Source organism: Lemur catta, chromosome 7, assembly GCF_020740605.2.
Source record: "Lemur catta isolate mLemCat1 chromosome 7, mLemCat1.pri, whole genome shotgun sequence".
In the NCBI taxonomy this organism is placed as follows: domain Eukaryota; kingdom Metazoa; phylum Chordata; class Mammalia; order Primates; family Lemuridae; genus Lemur; species Lemur catta.
The window spans coordinates 85,784,168-85,802,551 of NC_059134.1; the positions used below are offsets into that span (position 1 = coordinate 85,784,168).

Sequence of the window (18,384 nt, forward strand, 5' to 3'; positions counted from 1 at the left end):
ATATTGCAGAGGCTGCCAAGTGACCAGCCCCTGATAAAACCTTGGACACCAGGGCTCTGATGAGCTTCCCTGATAAACAACATTTCACAGGTGTCGTCATCACCCCTTGGGAGGGGAATTAAGTGCATCCTATGTGACCCTGCTGGGAGAGGACTCCTGACAGCTCACACCTGGTTTCCTCAGACTTCACCCCATGCACCTTTTCCGTTGCTAGTTTTGCCTTGTGTCCTTTCGCCCTAATAAATTGTACCCGTGAGTGCAACTGTATGCTGAGTCCTGTGAGTCCTCATGGCAAATCATCGCATCTGGGGGTGGGCTTGAGGACCCCAACAAAGAGGGAGAGGGATCTTTTAAAGTTAAGGGCACAGTCAGTCAGGCAGTTGTCCTTGTCAAGTGAGGTGGGGATGGTTGGGACTTACCAATGAAGGCTTTAGGGTCCTGCTCCCCTGGGTTCCAGTCCTGACTCTGCCATTTGCCGTGTGTTTGGGGCAAGTTATTTCCTTGCACTGAGCCTCCAGATCCCCCAAAAAGGGATAGTAATTCTTATGGCTTAGGGTTCTTGGCGGCTTCAGGGAGATGCCTGGTATGGCGGAAGTGCTTGGCCATTGTGTGCTCGGTGAGTGTGGGAGTGCTGCATTGCTACTGCTGTGTCCCCACTTCAGAGAGCAGGGCCTCCTGGCATGCATTCGGCCCACAGTTAATATCTGTTGAACAAATGCCACCTAACGTTGCTGTAGAAAGCAGTGGGAAAGCACATGGGTCCAGGAGGGACCAGAGGTTACTGTCAAGCAAGGCGAGTAAATCCTGTGTAAGTTTCCGTCTGAGCACCCCGTGGTTGCTGTGGGAGAGAACTTTTAATTGAATGCTGTGGGGGTATCTGGGCTTCACCCCGACCTCTGGCTGGGTCTGCTGACGCATCTGTTGAGATGTAAGAGCCCTCCCCCACCTGTCCCCCAGGACACCCAGTGTGGCTTCACTCCGGATTACCTTGATGTATCTATTTCTGGATCAGTCTGTAAAGGTGTTATAAACGGTGTTACCCAGTACACGATCTAATTAGCAAGACACATTCTGAATGGCTAATTAGAACATCCCCCTTCACAATCCTAGTGACCCATTTCCCAAATGCTCCCTCTTGGCCATTTTTTTTCTCTGCTTCTTGAACAAAGGAGAGGGGAGGAAGACAGCCAGGTGCATATTTATTTGCTCTAGTGGCGGGCAACCATTTACCTTCTGCCTTAGGGGCTTTCTCCAGCTTGCTTTGCTTGTTAATGTTTCTTTTACAGGATAAATAATGTGCAAGTGTCATCCTAGACCAACAAGAGGCGGGCCAGCCTGGGAAGGTGGAAATCACTGCCTCTCCCTCAGTCCAAGGACGCTGTTCCTCCTAGATTTGTGAATGTTGGCTGGAGGGGCACCTTCAGCAGGAGATGGGTCAGAGGCCTTGGGTTCTCGTTGTGTCTGAACCTGAGGTGTCCCTGACACTTTGGCTTAAGCTACTTAACTTTCTCAGCCTCTGTTCTTCTCCTGTAAAGCAAGGAGTTGATCTAGAATGTTCCCTCACATCTCTCACATTCTTAAAGAGTCTCAATATTGATCTCCGAGAACGTGACACCCATGAAAGTCAGTGACACCTTTAAACACCTGGTGGACATAAATTTGAAAATGTGCCCATGATACCACAATCACTGGTGTCCCTGAGCTGAGGGTGAGGCAGGACAGGTAAGTGGTGACCCACCTTTAGTGTCCAAAGATGACTAGACCCCCATGTGGCACAGCCAAGGGGGTTTTAGACACCGTCGATTCCTTTGGCACCCAAGTAGTTTTCCTAAAGCATGTTCCTTGAAACCCTTAATCTACAAGCAGTTCCACCTGTCGTCACCTGAATTTGGGAGCCTTTGTCCCACTCTTAGAAGTTACAAAAGAGGTTTGGAGAAGTCCTACTGAAAAGAAGCCTGTTTCTCATTTTCTAACCAGTGTTTCCCAAACTTGCTTGACCAAAGAACCCATTATTGCTCCCCTTTCCACATTACTTTTCTCTCCTGTGCAAACCTATTTCACAAGCTGATCTGTAGTCGAATAACTAAATTGGGAATCTGCTCCATGGCTTACCATTCAATTCCTATTGGTTAATTTTCTTGGCACTTACGTCAGAGGGACAACCATGTGCATCCTAATGGTGACATCACTGGAGACAAAATTTTCCATCATGGACAAACTGATCACCAAGTGACCCCAAGCAGCCACCTCCTGGCCTCCACCACAAGTCCCTCTGCCAGGGGCACATCCTGTCTTCAGGCTCAGTCCGTCTGTCTGTTTGCCTCTTTCTCTCCCTTCTTTTTCTCCATCCTTGGACAGCTCTTCTTCTCCCCGGTTTTCCTGTTCTTCATCCTCTCCCCTTTTCCCTTGGTTTGAATTCTGCTGGGAAGGGGGTTACCTTTGACCTCAGACCTCAGACCCACAGTCCTTCCAGGTTCAGACTGGTTCATTTGCTGTCATTTGGTTTCTCATTGATCGGGAATTAATCGATGGCTGACAGCCTCCCCAGAGTGGATGGCAGCTGTCTAGGAAATCTGCTGATCTGGAAAGATTTTCGGACGTGGTTAACAACCCAGAGAGCATGCTGTCAAGTATTTTCTTTTTTCAGTCTGCTCTTGGCACTGCGAGCATGTGATTCAGCCACTCGGCCGTGTGTCCTTTCAGTGACATTCGTTATTTACTTGGGGCCTTTGAAGCTATGCCCCAAAATGTCATCAAGAATTCTACATTATTTGATTTTCTTCTTCCTTTGTTTAAAGAATTGTCATTAAAAACTTTGTTTTGAGACGTCCTGGTTAAGTAGTAGTAATGTTGACTTATGGCTCTTCTCCCCAGTTCATTTTTGCTCCGTTTTCTGCCCAGTGTGGCTCCAGTTTCTGGAATAAGTCAGACTTGTGTCACTTCCTAGCTGTGTGACCTTGAGCAAATTGCTTAATGTGTCTGAGCCTCAGTTTCTTCCTCTGTAAAATGGGCATAATATTAGCTACCTCACAGATTAGTGGTAAAGATTAAATGAGAGAATGCAACATATTATACTTAGCACAGTCCAGGAGTATAATTATCTGTAACTTTAGGAGACAGCAGGGACTTCTTGTTCACTCCTGTATTCCCAGGTGTACCCGGCTCATAGTAGGTGCTCAGAAGGATTTTTTGCAATGGAAAATAGAGCAATGGGGTGTGCCTGTCTAGAAAATCATCTATCACAGTCTGGTCTAAGGCCTCAAAATCCTGGGCCTGCCTTCCTCCTGGCTTCAAGGAACCGAGCCTTCTGTAGTAGCCAAGTGGCCTCCTGCAGGGTTCTACAGAGGAAAGGGCTTTGAGCTGGGAGAATGTGTTCCCAGATAAGTCATTTTCTGCCTCTCCATTTCTTCAGCAGTTCTCAATCCTAGTTGCACATTAGAATCACCCAGGGAGCAGTTTTTGTAGAACTGCTGCCAGGGCCATCTCCAGAGACTCCGACTCTGCTAGTGTGGGGTGAGCCCTCATGACCCTCTTGTGTAGCCAAGGTCAGAAATCCTTTGCTTTCATCGAGAGGAACGTACTGAGTGGAGATTGTGTAACCTCACTGACGGCTGAGCACTGGCAGGGATAAAAAAGAATGCCAGTAGTTGGCAGTCTTGGTTGGGGCTTCAGGATTGAATCAGAAGCAGTTAGTTTTCCCCATGGAGTGAAACCGTCTTCAGCTTAAGAGTGGTTTGCACATACACAGGGCCACTGCCAACTCAGAGCCCGGGTTTGCGGGGATAGCCGGCTCTGCCCGGCAGGACTCTGGGTAGGGCCAGGTGCCTCGGCAGAACATGGATCCGGCAGTTGGGGCCACTTGGAACAACACCACTGTTTGTCATCTTTAGCACGGGCTGAGAGAAGTTTGTTCTACCAAGGCAGTTCTGCCTCACTGCAGTAAACAGCAGTTTTCGGAAGACCTACTTTCTTTAAATGGACACACGTTGGGTTTTGTTTGTGTGCCCACACAAATCCTTCTCTTAGGGGCAGGTAAGGTGAGGAAGACATTCTCAACGCTCGCACCCTGATGTGGCATTATTTGGCAGCAATGACACATTTATCAGCCACTCCCCTCCTCATGGCACCCACCCAACTGGTGGAAAATGACAAAGGAGGAAGATCTGCACCCATCATTTTCAGCACAATAAGGTTTCAGAGATTCTTAGCATTTGATTTGTAACATTTCACAAGGCAACATAAATCATATTGGTAATTTTTTTATCGCATTTAAGAAAAAAAAAGGAAAATCCGCATTCATTTGGGAGAATGTGTGTGTCAGTCACAGCCCCTTTGGATCTTGTTGAAAAGCTGCAAATATTTTTCCCCACACAGAGTACATTCAGGTTTTGTTGATGATGTTGTTGTTAGCACAGATCTCCTTGGGGGCTCTGAATAACTCTGGGGTGGGGGGAGGATGGGAAACCCAGCAAGGGCTGTAATTTGCAGCCCGGAATAGAAGCAGCAATTTTAGGCAATTTAAAAAATTCTATTAAGGGCAATCTGTTGGTCTCCCGCTATAAAGAGCGGGCCCCTTGCAGAATGCTGTCGGTAATGCTGTAAGAGGCTGATGGGGTCTCCAGATTTTACACAGTCTTCTACACCCCCATCATATAGGACCCCCACCCCTGACTCTGCTCCCCCCATGCCTTAAATGGGAACATTAATAATTTCCTGCTTCGTGCAGGATGGATTACAAAATACTCAAAATGAGTTGTCCAGATAAAGGGAGACCTCCGGGGGCCACCAGACAAACTTGGTCTTGTCGAGAAAGAAAAAACTGGGGCGGGGGCGGGGGGGAGTTAATGGAAGAGTTTCCCACATTGCAGCTTGTGAGCAGTTCTGTTGTGCTTTTGTTGATTTTCAAAATTTTGTTTTTGTTTCCTTGTCAGTTTTTAAAGTCCCAGACGAGCCACGGGTTCTTGGCCAAGTGAACAGATGAGCAGTGGTGAGGCCAGGGAGTTATTTTTCAGCAAACTGCCCATGAGTTAAACTCCCCTCGGCAGAGCGGGAAGGGAGCCCCTGCGCATTGTGCGTGTCTCTGTCCGGAGGGTCTCCGAGTTCTAACGGAGTGGGACCCCCCGGGACCGTCGCATGAGCGTGCACCCATGGGCAGGCAGCAGTGTCTGTCTTCCGGAGAGAGTGAGGGTCTCTGTTTCAGTCGTCCCTGAGACAGGCAACATCTGGTGGTTGAAGAAACGTCTTTTTCTCTCCAAGCTTCACTTTTTGAGCCTGGGTTATAAGGAATCTAGATTTCAAAAGAGCAGATACTCCCGGGGACTAGGGGCAGAAGGCACCGCCACATGTAGGCAGGTTGGGGGTGGGGGGGGTCTCAGGAGAAAGTGACCTGTGGGTCAGCAGTTTTCAATCTATTTTGGTTCCCAACCTACCATAAGAAATACTTTTTACATCACAATCAAATGTACCGATAGGAACGCATTCTACATGCCACACACTGATACAGCTATGTTTAATATATTCTATTTCCTTCTTATAGTTCTATGCTGGCCCTGACCCGCTATGTTAGTTTCTCTGCTTACTATGTAGTTGAGACCTGGTGTTTAAAAAACATCGCAGTGGGGTACTCTATGAGGAGGACTTCGCACATGAGTGTTGAGAGCTGCCTCAGGTAAAAAAAGTTCTAGAATAATTAGCACGTCCATCACCTTATATAGTTATCATTTCTTTGTGCTGAGAACATTCAGAAAGCTCTAGCTATTTTGAAATATACAATACAGTATTGTTAACTGTAGTCACCCTACTGTGCAGTAGGGCACCAGAACTTATTTTTCCTATCTTGTTGTAATTGTTTGCTCATTGGCCGCTTTCTTGAATTGAGAACATTAAAGGAAGGGCTGAGCCCCCACGTGCATTAGAATAGAAATGAGGAAGATGAGGAAGAACAGTGGGATAAGGAGATGGTGACGGTGGTACGTGGTGATAATTCCAGGCAAAAAGGAAAACTCAGGGGCCCAGAATCAAGGTAACAAAGTCCAGTGACCTCTGCCCACAAGTAGAGCCCAGCCCTGGGGGCCGGGGCGCGATTCCCTCCTCCCCTTCCATCCCAAGCCAAGTCTTCTGCTCAGAGGTGAATCCTCCAGTATCTCATCAGCAACACGGAGCTGCAGGGCTTTTGTTGGGACCCCCTTGAAAACATTCATTCCCATGTGGCTTGCCCGTTGCTCACGGTTGATAAGACCATTGCAGGAGAATTTATAAATCCACCACCTTCCTGGCTTGTGAGTGAGGCAGATAAGCAGTGGTCTGACAAAAATAAAAGCATCTTTCCTCCCTCCCCTTTTCTCGCCTGAGACACAAAGAGTAAACCTGAATCTGTGTGGTGCATGAACATTCTGGTAAAGCGAAAATGATAAAATGCCAGCTTGCTGCTTTGTGGGAAATATTGCAGTCGCCCCACCTTTGTTCTCAGACCCCTCTGTTCTGGATGCAGGCCGGCCTCGAGGACCTGTGCCCGCAAAAACCCGGAGGAAAATTGTCACAGAAGGGCAGCGTGATTTCCCAGCCAGCGGAGATAAGGTCCGTGGGGAGCGCAGTGCCATTTAGTGGTGCCAGTTGAGCCAAATCCTCCTTGAAATATTTAATTATAAGATACATGAATGCATATCCCAGCAGTTCTTTTTTTCTTCTTAACCCATATTTAGCCTTGCAGCAAAAAAATAAAACAAAATACTGTTCCTGGGAGTTTATTTTTCTTGTAATTAGGTTCTCAGAGGTCAGTTTTTTCCCTTAAAATATTTTTAGCCCATTCTTCAAGCCAGGAACTCTGCCTGTCAAAGGAGAGGATCTTTGAATAAAATAATGCTGTCTGATCCCCTTTATAGTCCTAGTTTACCCTTTTATATTGGTTTTCAGTTTTGAAAAGTGTTTTCACATAGAAGAAATCGGGACAGAAAATGCACTAGTGACTTGCCCAAAGTCACACAGTGACTTAGTCAGAACCCAAGATGGAAGCTGGATCTTTAAGGTCCCAGGATGCCCGTTTTTCCATCTCCACACAGCGAGGACTTTCCGTCTCTCTGATTTCTCTTTCTGATGGGAAAGCAGCTCTTTGTCAAGAGCTCTTTTGGGTGCCAGGCACTGTGTGTAAAGTGCCTCTCTCCCGTTACCCCATTGATTCCTCCCAGGAATCCTATGAAGCAGATAATATTATCCCCATGTGCTGATTGAGGAAATGGAACTTCGGATGGGTTCCCCTGCAAGTAGAAATCAGACTTTGGAAACTGAGCCCTTGCAAGCTCTGCACAAACATTTACAAATAGCAGAGAGGTCACCAATGTGTAAATGTATTTATAAATGGGGAGGGGGGAGTGGGCAGACAAAAATCCCCACCCTTGTGGAGTCTACATTCTGTTGATTCATTTCGGGATGGATGGATGGAGTCTACCCATCCTTAGAGGCCAACTCCATTTTCATTCCAACAAACCTCTCTTGTTCAAAGGCTACAACAGATACATTGGTAGACACATACGACCTAGGCTTCAGACCTGGCAAGTTTTATTTTGCCAATAAATTTAATTACTGTGGCCACACAGTTCCTGGCTTATAAGATGACTGAGAACAAGTGTAAATTCTTTAAGGACAAAAGCCTCTGCCTGAGCTTTGTATGTCCCATTATACTTAATGCTTCATGGGTGTCCATGAAGTGTTTAAATGAATGAAATGCATAAGGCAGTTACCACGAGGCTCTCTGAGAATGAATTAACATCTATTGAGAGTTGTGCCATCCGCAGACTTAGAAATATCCAAAAATAATCACCCCTAGAGAGATCTCTGTAAATCAGCAATGAAAGAACTGAAGTAAAACTATAAATCATTCCATTACAGTTTCATACATTTACAAGTAAGTGGCTTGGAAGCAAGATTGGTATATAAGCTGTATTTAGCCTTGGTGTGCTAAGCAAATTTGAACCAAATATAAATTCCTGGTGTGGTATTTTTAAGCTGCAGTAGGGGGAGGGGTGCTTGGGAAGAAGGAGAGTTGGAGGAACATCAAAGCTATTTTTGCAAGTTTCATCTACATTTTTAGAAAGATGCATTCTTGAAGAATTGGAATATCAATCACTTCCCACTGGCAAGATTCCTTATCAAGGGAGAAATGACAGCATGCCCCATCTTCCTTGAGACTCTTCAGATGGCATTATTAAAATGTCTTTTGTCACTGTGCACCATATGTGAGAAGAAACCCTTCCTTGGCACACCTCCCTGTCCTTCGCCTCCTTATTTACAGCTTGCAATAGACTTGTTGAGTGTGAAGCCAGAACCCAGACAGAATGTTAATGCAGAGAAATGACATGCGAGATGCGAGTCGGTGACGCCCTGGGATTTGCGTGCACATGACCGAGGGGAGGCCCAGTCAGCTGTGGCTCTGCTCCTCGCATTAGCTTTGATTTGCTAGACATTGCATGAAGAATGAAGTGGAGCCTCAGCCGTGAGCCCCTCAGACAGGAGCCAAGCGATGGTCCTTAAGACTATAGCTTCTCACGTGAGACTGACTTCATCAGCCAGGGTCCTGAGCTTGGCTAATGGTGGGCCCAGTGAATGCTTGATCTGCAATGTAAATGCACAATTTGGTATGGAGTCTCCATTTTTAAAATGCATTAGCTAACTTTGCAGCCTCCCCCATCCCCTTCTCATGACAGTCTTCCTTCCTGGAATATCTCAAATGCAAGGGATGAAACAGGGTTGTCATTCTAGCTGGATCCTATCCAATGGGGCTCAGCAGTTGTGATGGTCAGCAGGACAAATACGGACCCAAGAGTCCAAACAGCTTCTTCCTCCCCAGGTAGTTAAAACAAAGATCTGCTCACTGCCTTGCCTGCGTGTGTCTGCATGGGTGTCTGATATCAGGGGCTAAAACCGGGGGCAGAAGCAGCAATGCACGCGGATTAGGCCAGAAGCCAGAGCTGATCAGGAAAAGGTCTGGAATCATGGAAGGCTGACGATAAGCAGTTTGGGTTGATTTCCAACACAGGCAGTTGCCTGCTTTAATGTCTGGATAAGAACTTGCTGGTAATTGGTAGATATATTGCTTGGATGTAAATGGAGCCTGAAAAGAATCTATTCCCTTCCAGCAATGAAGCATCCCCTGCTGCTTTCTCCACTCCGGTTATCCTGCAGACTCTTTCTCCTTAGTACACAGCACAGAGGTGTTTCCTAGCCCAGCCTGGTTTGAATTAGCTTATGGGGTCCACGTTATCGAAGTTTAGCCTCACTTCCCCACATACGATGTGTGACTAGGTACAATATGGTGCCCAGTGAGGATAAATGGATTTTGGAGAATGCTGATGTAAGATACCTACCAGCCGGATGTGGGGGTCCATTTCAGGATGGCTTCCTGCAACAAGACTGTAAAGGCAGGAAATGTACTTCCTCTCCCACCTGTTCACTGCTGCACCCGTTTGATAGCCCCCTCAAATATCTAGAACAGTTTTCCAAAGAGGGATATGTGCAAGGAGATTCTTTAGGGTTCGGATAGATATTTTTTTAACCTTGAAAAAGAAAGAAAAGCTTTATATTTGACATATGGATTCACAGGGGATCATGTATCTAATATAAATCAATATACAAATATTGGGGGATGTTGCCAAAAAAAAAAAATGTTGATAAAAATGATGGGCGTTCACTGGTTGAGAGCACTGAATGAGGCACCTAGGTTTTGCTCCTGTTTTTGCATTGTCATTAGTGCTGAGTGGCTTCACTTTCCACTGCTCTGATTCATTTCCTGGCTGACCGGGCTACAGAAATAGAGACCTAGAGCTTCCTGGGAGAAGAGAGGAAGTCAGTGACAGGACTGAATTGAGACATCTCTCTGGAAGGGACCACTGCCCTTGGTGATCCCCTGGGTCACACAGGAGCTGGCATCGTGACTGAGTCCTGCGGGTCTCAGCCACACTCTGTCCCTGTGCTTCTCCTACAAGCTTCCAAGGTGATTAAAACAATAGAGATGACGTATGTGAAGCACGTGGGCAGCGAGCTTACCCATTACAAGCAGCCTGCAGCTGTTTCACCTGTTTAGATCACCCAAGAGTTGCTTTATTTAAAATTGAACAGAATCAGCCACTTAGAACATACATCAATAAACTCATCACTCAAATGGGATTGTGCCCCTGCTCCCGCAGCTCGCATATGACCTTAGATCACTCCTCATTTCCAGAAACAGATGGCTGGCTTCAAAAATTTTTGGTTGAACATGGTCAAAAAGCTGGAGATGATAGCTTTCAAGTGTGCAGACTTGCCAAGAAAGGAAAATGCTGTGACTGGGAATGAGAGCTGGCAAGGAGCAGTGTCCAATCCAATCCACGTTTGTCCATCCATGTGTCTGTCACGCAGCCCTGCGCAGTGGGTCCCCTTCTAGTGAATGAGCTTCAGCAAATAGAGTATCTATGACAACTATTTCACTCATCCTAGAGTCTAGTGGTTTAAAGCTGACAGCTCTGACTCCTCCTTTAACTTCTTAAGTGCAGTATTTTAGACAGATACAGATGCTTTGCAGGCAGGCAGCCTGCCAGAATCTTCTGTGCCCCAGATCTGGATGCTAGATTAGAAAATTTGATATTTACAAACATGCTTCACCTTGAATTAGTCATGATTCAATTGCTATTGTTCGTTGAAGGGGGCATCCTTTAAAATCTTATGCAACTGATTTCCTTTTCAAAAGCAAAATAAAATCTTATGTTTCCATTACAAAAGCGCACACACTCATTACAGGATATTTGGAAAATATAGAAGAAGGAAAAATTCACCTGTATTTCCTGCTTCCATAAATAATCATTAGCAATTAGCGTATTGTCTTACATATCCTTTTTTGTGCATAGGTAATGGAGGCTTTTTGTTCTTACAACCATGATATTATTTTTTCAACCTACTTTCTTCCCATTGTATTAATAAGTATTTTTCCATGTTGTTATAAACTCTTAGTTAACATTCTTAATGGTTGCATGATGTTCTATTAAATGGATACAAGTTATTTCACTTAGCCACATACCTGTTGGTGAACATTTAGGTTTTGCCAATGAATTACTATAGACAAACCTGTAATGGTTGTTAAAGCTTTTTTTCTTCCATATTTTAGATTACCTCCTTAGGATAGATTTCCAGAAGAATTTATACCAGGTATGAACACTTTTAGGGCTCATTGCACTTAAATTACTAAATTGTTTTACAAATGGATTATATCTCTTTAAATCCCCACTTGCAATTGCATAGAACCTTTTTTTCATCACATCCTTGCCAACATAGGGTATTATCATTTTTTAAAATTATTCCTGCATTCCTAAACAAGAAATGGCATCTAATTGCAGCTCCCTTTTAAGTGTTGATTGAGCCTTTGTTTAGGAAGACTCTGCTGTGTTTTGCATAGTTCATTGGAAATTCTAGGAGCGTGCTCTTGAAAAAGGAAATAATTTATTTTCATTTTACTTTTTTAAAGCTCTCACCTTTTTTTTTTTTTGCCAGTTTTAAGTCATCTTACATGAAGAAATATATGACCAAATGACAGAAGCAGGGAATTAAATGCTCCAAAGATTCCGGTCACCTATGGCCTATGGGGGTGACCTACGGGGGTCACTATGGCCACTCAGTTTTCAGGCAATAAACAATTTTACCTATATATTAATTTTTATGACTTCAGCCGTTGAGTACCTACTGTTTACAGTCCTCTTGGGTTCTTCCCTCCCTCCCTTCCTTTTTTTCCTCCTTTCACTCCTTCCTTCCTTCCTTCCTTCCTTCCTTCCTTCCTTCCTTCCTTCCTTCCTTCCTTCCTTCCTTCCTTCCTTCCTTCCTTCCTTCCTTCCTTCCTTCCTTCCTTCCTTCCTTCCTTCCTTCCTTCCTTCCTTCCTTCCTTCCTTCCTTCCTTCCTTCCTTCCTTCCTTCCTTCCTTCCTTCCTTCCTTCCTTCCTTCCTTCCTTCCTTCCTTCCTCTTCTCTCCATCGTGTGACAGCTTAGGTGAAGGTCGGACAGAGGGAAATTAACTGGCTAATCCATGTGCAGCAGCTCCTGGTTGCTGCTCCTGTGCCTGCTGAACATGATTTATAGCTGTTTGGCAGAAGGTCAAAATCTGATTCCGCAGAGTGGGGGTGGAGGGGGAAATATTTGATTTCTTTGACACAGTTCATTAAAAATTCATACATATGGATCTGAAAATGAAACATTTCTCCATGTCAACATGAGTTACAGCAGGAGCCTGGAGCAAGACCTGAGTATTCAAGTGCGACACTGTCACAGAGTCATCAGATGGGCATAGCGGTGCCTCTCAATGAGGTGAGAAGGGGGAGAGGTGATCTGGACTCCGGAGGGTGGAAATGAAATTTTTCTCTCTTTTACCTAAGGGCTTTCCTTGTAGTATAAAAAGAGGCCAGTTTGTTAGAAAACATCTCTGTCTTAAAGAGCCCATTTTATTCATTTATTCTTTGGTCCATTTGTTTGATAGTTGGTCCCAACTATTGGTAAGGTACACATTAATTACTAAGAGAGAAGGCCAATTTCAACGCTCTTTGCTATTTCTTTTTTTTTTTTCCAAAGTCACAAAAATGGTATTATTGAGTACGTATTTTTTCCCACTTTTTTTGTGTGGAAAAAAAAAAAAACTCAGCAATCAATGCTGGAGAAAATATTTCCTCTTTGCTCTTTCTACTTTCTTAGTTCCTGTTCCTTAACATTTTACTTTAGAGTCATCTGACTTTTACAGTGTCTTTTGTTATAAATACCATAAATGGTTGGAAACATGATCTCCTAGCCCAGTACTTCTCAAACGGTAACACACACATGGGTCCTGTGGGGATCTGTTAAAATGAAGATTCTGATTCAGTAGGTCCAAGATGGGGCCAGCGAGGCTACATTCCTGCCAAACTCCCAAGACAGGATGCTGCTGCCACTGATCCAAGCACCACGCTTTGAACAGCGAGGCTATTCACCAGCTCTGTACTGGGTTGATTGGTGTCCTCCAAAAATTCATGTCCGCCCGGGACCCATGAATTTGACCTTATTTGGAAATAGAGTCTGTGCAGATATAATCAAGTTAAGATGAGTGTATAGTCAGGGTTCTCCAGGAAAACAGAACCGATAGGATAGGATATAGATAGAGAGATGGGAGATGTTGATTTGTTTTAAGGAATTGGCTGATGCAGTTGTGGGAGCTTGCCAGGCAAAATCTGCAGGGCAGGCCAGCGGACTGGAGACCCAGGGAAGAGGTGATGTTGCAGTCCTGAGTCAGAATTTCTCCTTCCTCCCGGGGCCTCAGCCTTTTCTCTTAGGGCCTTCAACTGATTGGATGAGGCCCACCCATATTATCTACTTTACTCAAAGTCTACTGATTTGAGTGTTAATCACATCTAAAGAAATACCTTCACAGCAACGTCCAGATTGGTGATTGACTAAAAGCTGGATACCATAGCTTAGCCGAGTTGACACACAAAATCACCCATTGCAATGAGGTAACACTGGATTAGGATGGGCCCTAAATCCTATATGACTGATGTCTCTATCAGAAGAAGGAAATTTGGACACAGAGGCACAGAAACAGGGCCACGTGAAGACAGAAACAGAGATTAGAGCGATGCATCTACAAGCCAAGGAACACCAAGGTTTGCCAGGCACCATCAGGAGCTAGGGAGAGGCAAGGAAGGATTCTTTCATAGGCCTTCGGAGGGAGCCTGGCTGGCCCTGCTAACAGCTTGATTTCAGACTTCTGGCTTCCAGAGCTGTGAAAGGCTACGTTTCTGTTGTTTTAAGCCTCCCAGTTTGTGGTGCTTTGTTACAGCAGCCCTAGAAAACTAATACAGTATCCTAAGAAATGGGCCAATGACAAGCCTAATAATATCATCCTGAAGGCGCAGTGTCTTGACTTTACTGGTAATTTGCTAGCTTAAAAGATGGACCCCATGTCTGGAAAGTGCACCAACTAGAGTGTTTCACCCTAATAGAGAAGTTCAGAGCCACAGTGGCCAGGAATGAAGTGGTCGGGGATCCCGTCTCCTTCCCAGGCTCAGAGTTGGCCTGAAAGTGCGCGTCCATCTCCTCCCCTACCTTCTGTGCCCACCCTGCCTTCAGTTTGCAGGGCAGCTGGGGGGGCAGATGAGGAGGAGCTGAATTTGCTTTTCTTCAACAAACTGTACTAATTAAAATGGACCCCACTGGGATTGCCGTTTGCCATAGCAATGCATATTTCATTAACATTTGCTTTAAAAACCAACAAGATCATAAACTTAAGATTGCTTTAGCCTAAATGCTGTCCAGATTTAATATGCATGATATTACCTCCTGGCACAGCAATAAGCTTGAGCAGGCAATTTTTGGTGCCTCCCTGATGCTTGTTTTTAACAGGAGGAGAATCGATACTGGGTGAGGGTTAGACTAACATAGTGAGCTGTCAAGAACCCAAGAAATAATTAAAGTTATAATATTAACAAAGCAACATGTTTATGGGGGAATGGATAGATGATTTTATTCTGTTCCCCCACTATGACTTTTTTTTTTATTTTTTTAACTGCCTCGGGCACATTTGTTGGCATTTTTAGAAGGAGATAGAATCAGGAGGTATTTTTCTGCTAGGGAATGTTTAAGTAAATGTCAGTTGTGATCAATAGGGTAGCTTCCACAAGGCAAGCAAAGCTGTAAATGTCACTCCACTTTTCAGCAACAGTTGTGTGTGTGTGTGTGTGTGTGTGTGTGTGTGTGTTAGAGCTGAAGTCTGAAACCAGTGACTTCAACTTTAGCCAGGAAGTGTCAACCCAGAATCGGTGGCAAGGACATAAAATTACCATGGAAAAGTTGAGTTCCTCTAAACAGTGGTGTGGAGAAATCAAACTTTGAGATGTTGTGAGCTCCCAACTGTCTAATTCATCAACTTGAGATGACTCTCTGGGCTGCGTGGAGTGGACTTCAGACAGAACACAGCCTGCATCGTGCTTGGAGCTTAAAAATGACACTTTCAAAAGAGTTAGATGTTGAGGTTGAAGTGTGGCTGTACAGGATGACATATGATGAGTGACTTTGTGTTCCTGTCGTAGGACTCACCTTGCTTTTTGACTCCCCCAAAAGAGTCTTCTCATTAATGATTTGGGTCATTGTGCAGCATTAGCTAGAGCCCTGCTACTCCTGGGGCAAAACAAATCCTTCTTAATGATCTCCTTGAGTTGGTGTCACATCTATTACTCCAGGGGTTTTTATATTTATATAAATTATATATATAAATTTATATATAATTGTGCATATTTATGAGGTCCATGTGATATTTGGATATATGCATACAAGGTATAATAATTAAATCAGAGCAATTGGAATATCCACCGTCTCAAAGATTTATCATTTCTTTCCACCAGGAACATTCCAAATCTTCTCTTCTAGGTATTTTGAAATATGCAATACATTATTGTTAACTATAGTCACCCTACTGTGCTATCAAACACTAGAACTTATTCCTTCTATAGCTATATTTTTGTACCCATTAACCAACTTCTCTTTATTTCCCACCTTCCTCCTTCCTTCCCAACCTTTGGTGACCACCATTCTATTGTCCACCTTCACGAGATTGACTTTTTTAGCTCCCACATAAGATTGAGAACATGCAATATTTGTCTTTCTGTGCCTGGCTTATTTCACTTAATGTCCTCCAATTCCATCCATGTTGCTGCAAATGACAGAATTTCCTTCTTTTTTGTGGATGAATACTATTCCATTGTGTATATATGCCACATTTTCTTTATCTTTCCATCCATTGATGGACACTTAGGTTGATTCCCTATCTTGGCTATTGTGAATAGTGCTGCAGTGAACATGGGGATGCAGGTATCTCTTCAACATACTGATGTCCTTGCTTTTGGATGTACACCCATCAGTGCGCTTGCTGGATCATACGGTACATCTGTTTTTAGTTTTTTGATACTACCATAGTTTTAAACCATCTTTGTTCTCAATGCCCCAACCCCATCTTGCAGAAGCCTGTGCATTTCACTCTGTGGGGAAGAATTAAGGCCTCCTAGTGAGAGTTTCTTTATCTCCCTCTCCCTCAGCATTCCGCTTTCACACTGACCCTCCATTGTCGCGGGTGCTCTCCTATTCGGCCTCAGGCCAGTCTGTCCCACACTTAGTGTCAGGTTTATGTTTCCCCGTCTTAACTCCCATGTCACCTCCCCTCCCCAAACCCCTTCCAAAAGCCCCTTTTACCTTTTGGATTAAGAGTAAGCTCCTCCCACTGGCATCCAGAGCTGTGTACTGGTCTCCAGTGGACTTCACACCCCACCCCTGTGCCAACTCAAAACTGGATTGTTCGTCATTCCCCAAACAGATCTTGTGATTTCCCACCTTCCACCGGCCAGTGCAATTTCCCCTCCTGTGGAATATTCTGTCTCCATCTCCACTTGCTAAAAATGTTTCCGTCCTTCCAGACTCATCTCACATCCACCTACCTGATGAGTCATGTGCCGATTCTCACTTCTACGACAGAGGCCATCTTTCTCTCCCACCTTTGAACATCCTTTATCTGTCCACTTATTTGCTTGTAAATTTCTTGAAGTCAAGAGAAGTGAGGGAGTGCCATGTCCCCCAGAGTACAGGCTGGCTGCCTTCGCTATCGTAAGTCCTCCCTAAATTGTGAACTGGATTGAACTGCAACAGGGCAGGGCCTGTCTCTGTTTGTAGTTTAGTTTTTTTCTCTGACTTGAGCAATGTCGAGACCGGGAGGCAGAGATGGGATATGGGAATCTCAGAGTGTCCACTAAGCACAGATTCTTGGGCTGCATCCCTGGAGATTCTGAATCAAAGAGTAGGGCCCAGAAACCTGTATTTTTAACAGGCGTCTCAGAAGTTCATTGCTGCTAAACCGTCTCATGGGAGCCACCAGTGCAGTAAAGTTTATGGATCCGAGTTTGAATCCAATTCTAGTTTCCTCTCATGCAAACCCGAGCAGCCCAGTCATCTGTAAAATGGGATAATACTTGCCATTTTAGGCTACTGATGGGGAATAAATGACACAACATTTGTGAAATGGCCAGCCCTCAAAGCTTAGATCAGAGTAGATGCTGTGTCACTGTCCTTCCCAAAGTGCCACATCCAGTGCTGCGTCCTGTCCCGGGGAGGCCTTTCCTGCCTCGGTACATACTGTTCTGCTCACCCTCGGCGTCATTTGAAGGTCTCTTCCATCGTAAGTCAGCAACTCTTCTCCAGCTGGGATTTGTCTACCTCCTCTGCTGCACGTGGCCCAGAGGACGTAAGTCATAGAGGATACAACTGCAAAGCTGGTTTTCTTAGAAGCCCTTTCTGTTGGTGCTGTTTACTCGGCTATACTCGTTGAGCACCTGCCCTGTGGCAGTCACTGTTCTAGACACTGGACAAACAGCAGTGAACAAAATGAACAGAAATCCCTGTCTTCAAGGGGCTTGTGTTCTAGACGGACTATATACATAGAAATAAGTAGGGGGCCGCACAGGGAACCCTGCGAGGCGAGCAGCGGGAGCTGGAGGGTGAAGCCTTAGGAGGCAGAGAAGGGACTTGGGCTTCTACTCTGGGTGAGACAGAGCCAGTAGAGTCACATGATCTGACTCCTGTGACTTCACCGGCTGCCGGGGCTGCTGTGTTGAGGATAGACTCAGGGGCAGTGCTGGAAGCGAGGGAGGAGTGGGAAGCTCTTGCAGTAGCCCAGGCCCAGGGCGTGCCAGGGGAGCTGGTGGGAAGCGGTGGATACAGGCTGTGTTTGGAAAGTAGGGTCGACTGGAATTGCTCGTGAATTTGATGCAGGGTGTGAGAGAAGAACCAAGGGTGGTGCCAGGGTTTGGGGCCTGAAGAAATGGAAGGGTGGAGCCACCAGTAACAGAGATCTGGGGGCAGCAGGGCACACTGCAGAAAGAACACATCAGGAGCTCAGCTGGGGACCTGCCATCTCTTGAAATTCAGTGTGGCCCTGGGCAGCTGGTCTCTGGGACAGACTGGACACTCTCATCCCTGTATGTGGCTCCACATTAACTTTCAGCATCCTCAGGACCCGAACCCTCCCAGTGAAATGTATTAACTGCAGGCACCTCTTAAAAGCTCTGTTTAGTCTTTAAAATAACTATTAATAGTTTGCTTTAATTATAAAAGTAACACATACTCATGATAAAAAAAATCTAAGAATTACAGGACTAAGGTGAAAAAATGTCTTTCTCACTGCCTGCTTGCCTGGGGTAATTACTGTTAAAAATTTTTTGTCTTTTTGCAGCTATTTTTCCACATGTTACTGTGAACTGAGCCCTGAGCTTAATAAGTGCCGGATAAGCATCACCTCCCAGTAATCCTCTTATCAGCCTTTGAAATGTAGGCAGCTTGATGATCCACTTTTATAGATGAGGAAAC

At 45.0% G+C, this 18,384-nt stretch overlaps 1 protein-coding gene across 2 annotated transcripts in view; it reads left to right on the forward strand.

Annotated features, from left to right (window-relative positions):
• The window catches only part of LDLRAD3 (low density lipoprotein receptor class A domain containing 3), a 231,501-nt gene that overhangs the window by 170,561 nt on the left and 42,556 nt on the right, over window positions 1-18,384 (forward strand). The gene's annotated exons all lie outside the window — the stretch shown is intronic.